The sequence below is a fragment of the Carassius auratus genome, chromosome 16, assembly GCF_003368295.1.
Source record: "Carassius auratus strain Wakin chromosome 16, ASM336829v1, whole genome shotgun sequence".
NCBI lineage: Eukaryota > Metazoa > Chordata > Actinopteri > Cypriniformes > Cyprinidae > Carassius > Carassius auratus.
The window spans coordinates 6616984-6622723 of NC_039258.1; the positions used below are offsets into that span (position 1 = coordinate 6616984).

Sequence of the window (5740 nt, forward strand, 5' to 3'; positions counted from 1 at the left end):
GGTGTTCAAAACAGCAGGTTTATTGACAAGAGGGGCAGCAAGATATAAGACTCCAAAGGTGAGTAATATGGAGAATTAAAGGTTTCAGGTTTCTTAGCTGTCGATAATGGGGAATTTTCTCTTGCAGGTGATCCAGAGGAGTGGTGGAGAACTGGTATTATACCAATATTTTAATATGCATCTGTAAGTAAGACAAAATATATGTTATGTATGAATTCTAAATAGTGTACATTAATACATTTGAATCTTATGTCATGAATATATGCGATATTGCAAAAATTGTTTAAGCAATATATAAAGGTTAGGGCTAGTTTTTTATTTTTTTAAGTGTAAAGACAGGAAAAGTGTGGAAAGAAATAGTTTTTTGTGTTTTGTGAAATTCTTTTATGAATACAAAATCAAAAGAAAAGCATTTATTTGACATAGTAATCTTTTGTACCATTAGAAATGTCTTTATTGTCATTTTATATCAAATTAATGTGTCCATTAACTATTAATTACCTATGTACCTAAATTTAAAAAACAAGTCAAAATGTATATACACTACATATGTATGGCACACACAAGCACACACACACACATTTTTATTTATTAGTTTTTTTTTTTGTTATTTTGTAAATATCCATGTTGAAATAATATTAATAAAAAGTTTTAATAAATGTTCTTGCCTTTTAACTCACCAAAGATGTCCCAGCCAACATAAAGGTGGCCTTTTTCAGAAATGATTCCTGCTATGAGTCCTTCTACTTCCTCGAGACCTTGTAATCCACAGGGGGCTGAAGACACAACAATGGAATGTTAATAAATGAATAATAAAAAATAATTATATGAGTGTGTAAATAAATGCATTAAAAATATACGAACAAAAATATTTTGTACATGATGTATTCAACTTCATGGATTGTATTTAGATTTTATAGCTGCTAAATGGTCTATGCTTGATGTGTCCAAAAATGTGGACTATTAGATGTGGAAATATTCCACTCTTCTCTGAAAAATGCACCTGTGGTTTCAGCATTTGGCAGGAGTGGAGCCAGATGCTGTGCTTGCGAATTTATGATGTAGGACGAGTCACGTGGCCCACTTTGAAAAACTCCATCTGTGTCTTTAAAAGCGTGAGAAAGCCATGCCACTTCTGTTCTCCTTTCACCACAAAAATTCAAGCTTTGTACTGGACTCTATGGTTCACAAGTTCAGCAGTTATATTTAGGGACTGATTTCAGTGCTGCTTTATCTGCCTATGGCTCTTAAACCCAGAGTTTTGTTCCTGTTTACATTCCCATATTTCCATGAAGGAGTTTTGATTGGTCTCACACTTACACACATGCCGGTGGTAAGGCCAGCTCTACACATTTCACTTGTTAATAAGAGACAGCGTACAAAGTGGAAAATGTGAACCGTGTCTGACTGTGGCACGTCCCGCCATGACGTCTGAGCCCAGACTCCACTAACCCTCCTTGGCTGTTGCACACCCTGCAAAAAAAATAAGTTAGTAGAAACACAAGCAACGTGTTGGCCATGATGTTCAGGCAAAAATGATCTTCAAAGTTTCTGCAAGAAAATAAGCCTTGGATATAATGGCTTCCTGCTCTCACATCTTTAATCACCTTCTATCCAGCGTATAAATTCGCCTCCGACGTTTTCTTCTGATCCAGCTGGTTAATACAAACGTCTTCAGCTTTCCTTCGAGCTCTCATCTCTCCTCCCCCCTCACTCTCCTTTGGGTTTGTGTCACGGTGATGGATTTAACCCAAATAAACTCGTTTATCTTTCAATTAGTGCCAGCCCCATAATATGGTGTGGATTATGAAGTAATCCAGGCGCTGAGCTCTGTGAGGAAGAGTGGGACCGCACCTATTTAAACACTCGTCGTGAAAATCGCCCGCTGCTGACAACACCAAGCCAAATCTGCACGCCATCGCTGCTGCTTTCTAGGAGTGTTTCCTCGGATGATATGAAATTTGACTATTATCATTATTCTGATTTATTTGCTTGGTTGTGGGTGAGTAATGCGGTCAGGGGGTGGCAGGGTGTGAGTTTCAACTCCAAATGTTCAGGTACTGGGCCACTGGGCCTGTCAATTAATCCCAGCCATCTGTAGCAAAAAAAAAAGAAAAAAAAGAGTGTCACATGTGTGTGGTCTTTCTGGGTTTCATTTTCACTTCTAAATGTTCAGAATAACTGAAATGTAAATGTTTTCAAAACAAAACATTATTAACAGAGTTCTTTTATGTCAAGTCAGCTTCATGTAAGACTACTACCTGGAGAGAGCTATCTGTTAGTGTTCCCATTTATCTTCATGGCAGCTGTTCGGTTGGTGCAGGAGCCCCTGAAAGTATGTGATTAGTGTTGATATTGCTTTTATACAACAGCTCATTGAACAAAAAGTCAATATTGAGAAACCTACATCTATTGCCTCTGCCTCTAACTACATTTTTGCAAAACTCCATACACCTTACAGTTGGTATGAACTGAGAGTGAAACACTGAAAGTATATACATTACCTTTTTTGTAATGTATACTAATACTTTTTGATATTTACATCACATAATCAGTTCCATATGTCTGGCTTTTCTTAGTAAACTTGCTTGGTAGTTCACCTGGTAAGCTGTGCTTTTGATGGCAAACACTTGAGTATAAGTCCTAAAACTGCTGTGATACGTACAAAACCAGCACAATAAAACATTGTCACATTAATCTGAATATGCTTTTAGTGCTACTCACTGGACATCCCATATTAAAAAGTGTTGCAAAATGTGCAAGAAGCACCATGATATCAATATCATTTGCCACAGGCAAGTTTTTTCGAGCATGGGTTGCTGTGTAAGTCACTTTGTGTGTTGTTGTTCTGAAAATGGGAGAAGAAAAAAAAGTATTAAAAAATCGGAACAAGATTACTGTGGTCAGAAGAGAGGATCTCTAGCAGCTGTATTAGAAACATCCCTGCAGTAGTGTTTACTAGTTGTTGTAATTTAAACAAGGATAAAATAACACAAATTACAGTACATACCAAAAAATATCTAAATATAACAACACTTTGCAAGATTTATAATGTTAATTATTATGTAAATGCATCAAAACAATCAAAAGTTCCAAACAAAGCTATAGATGAATTATCCATAGTGCTGTGGTCACTTTACTGAATGTATTTTTGAGCAAATCAGATTAGTAAATGATTCAATGATTCACACATAAAGATGAGCATGGTACACTCCTGAATGAATAGTCTTGTTCGACCTCATGATGCACCTGACAAAAGCAATGCATTCTGGTTAGAACATTCGTCTGACTTTGATCGGCGCTGCAGCCGCCGTATAATCACATCATGTGTCATCAAAGTACCGCAATAGCAAACCGATACCAGCCACTTAAGTCAGGCATTACAGTTGCTCAAAAACAACACGCTTTAATATTAAAACATTAGGTAACCTTTGTGGTTGTAACACTGCACACTTACAAATCACCCTATTACTATTCACATAATGTAGTGAAAGAAAGAAAAAACACACATTATTTTTTTTTATAACCGTATTCTTTAACAAATGAATATTATAATAAATACACAATGTGCACATGAACTTGTCATGGACACGTACTTTAACGTGAAAATTCCGTTCCTCACCTCGCAAAAACCTCTAATGAATTTGAATGAGGACTCTTTTTGTTTTCCATGTTTTATTTATTTTCTTGCCTTTCCCAGTAAATTAAATCGACCTCACCAATGCCTATATTAATCCTGAGTAATACATCGCCCTGCCATTCTGATTATGTTCGTGTTGCAGAGCTGTTCTTTATTGATTTCACCCCTCATTTTGTTCCTCTCCACCTCTTTCCTTTTAACCTCTCCTCCCTGTCTTCCCTTGTTTAAAACTTTAAAGGAGTAGTTCACCCAAAAATGAGTTATTTTGTCATGTATTAACCCTCATCATGTTTTACCAAATCCATATGTTTTTTTTTAATTCCACTGAACAAAAAAAGGTGATTTTTTAGGAATATTTTGTCACAAAGGCATTATAAATAAGCTTTTTTTGTGTGTGTCTGTGAGGACCACACTAATGTTTATGGGATTTCCACATTATATATATATATATATATATATATATATATATATATATATATATATATATATATATATATATATATATATATATATATATATATATATATATATATATATATATATTGAGCTTTTCTTTGCAAGATCATGATAGATGGAGTGTCTGATTAGTGAATAAATAATTTATTTGAGTTTAATAATTTAGAATAATTATTTGTCACTTTGCTAAATGTGCTCACCCCCAGGCCATGTAAGATGCAGAAGAGTTTGTTTCTTCATCAGAACGGATTTTGAGAAATTTAGCATTACATCACTTGCTCACCAATGCATCCTGTGCAGTGAATGGGTGCCATCTGAATGATGGTTCAAACAGCTGATAACAACATCACATTCCACAAGTAATGCACATGACGCCAGACCATCGATTAACGTCTTGTAAAGTTAATTACATGTGTGTTTGTTATAAACTGTTGCTTCTGGGTCACTTGTGAGTCCTCTAGCTATACAGCAAGTTAGCTTTATACAGTGAAAGACTCATCATCACTGAATCAGGAGAGAAATATGCACAGTGCAAGCACTGTTTACAAACTAAAACAATCTAAAACAGTTCTAAACAAATATGTTGAATGAGGTTTTGAACAACGTTAACAGCTGTAAGAATTACTTTTAAATTATTATGATTTTTATCAGCAGTTTGGACTCCGATTCTGATGGCACCCATTTACTGCAGAGGATCCGTCAGTAAGTGATGTGATGGTAAATTTATCCCAATCTGTTCAGATGAAGAAACAAACTCATAAGTAATCTTCAAATTTTCATTAAAAAAGGATGCAAGAGTAAAAAAAAAAAAAATTGACATTGGCTGTGAGAAGAGTGCGCAACAAATTATAAAAAAAATCTCTCCTAGTATGCAGGTTTGGAACAACATAAGGTTGAGTAAATTATGATAAAATATTAATTATTGGGTAAACTGTTGCTTTAAGGCGTCTCTGTCATTTTGTGCTCTTAGCTCGAATCCCATGAGAGTCTTCTGGTGGGTGGCTCAGAGGTCTTTAAGAGAGACTGACAAGAGCTGCAATTCTGGGTGACTGTGACCTTTTAGACTGTGCCCTCCTCCTCTGCTGGTCTCACAGCCTCCCATTTAATGGTCTCCACTTTCCTCTGACCTGTGGCTTTGCTTTGACGTTTTTCATATTGGTTCATTACATCAAGTCTGCTGGAGTGTTATTTTCCCCTTGCACCTGCATTACTAAAATACCTTACTCTCATCCAAGTGGGCTGGAGATCCTTGTGGCAGAGATAGCACTTGTTTGGCAGAGTGAACTCCAAATAAACCAGTCTTCCTGCAGATCATAGTATCTCTAAGGCTTGGCCTTTCAGATGTGGTTAAAAAAGTAAAGTCTCCCTCTGTCAACATGATGGGAGTGAATGTGATATTTAGACAAATGCCGGCAATGCTTTAAGTGGATCAGATAAGTTTTAAAAGTCTGTGTAAAAGTCACAGAGAAGGAATTTGGAAGGAGTCAACAACATTGCTGCTCATATTTGCCAGATCATTTTGTTCCAGAACATTCTCTTAAATATCTACTTGTCAGAGAGGTTTTCTGGTGAAATTCTTGAGAAGTATTTTGTATTTATAGTAAGGCTGTAAACTCAGTGCTGCTTTAGGGATTATTCCATTAT

At 35.8% G+C, this 5740-nt stretch overlaps 1 long non-coding RNA gene across 1 annotated transcript; it reads right to left on the reverse strand.

Annotated features, from left to right (window-relative positions):
* LOC113116815 (uncharacterized) lies at positions 1–2371 on the reverse strand. Its single transcript, XR_003294076.1, has 4 exons — positions 2262–2371; positions 1608–2095; positions 681–1473; positions 1–181 (listed from the first exon to the last, which is right to left on the reverse strand). It is a non-coding gene; the product is annotated as an uncharacterized LOC113116815 (long non-coding RNA).
* Positions 2372–5740: the final 3369 nt, after the last annotated feature.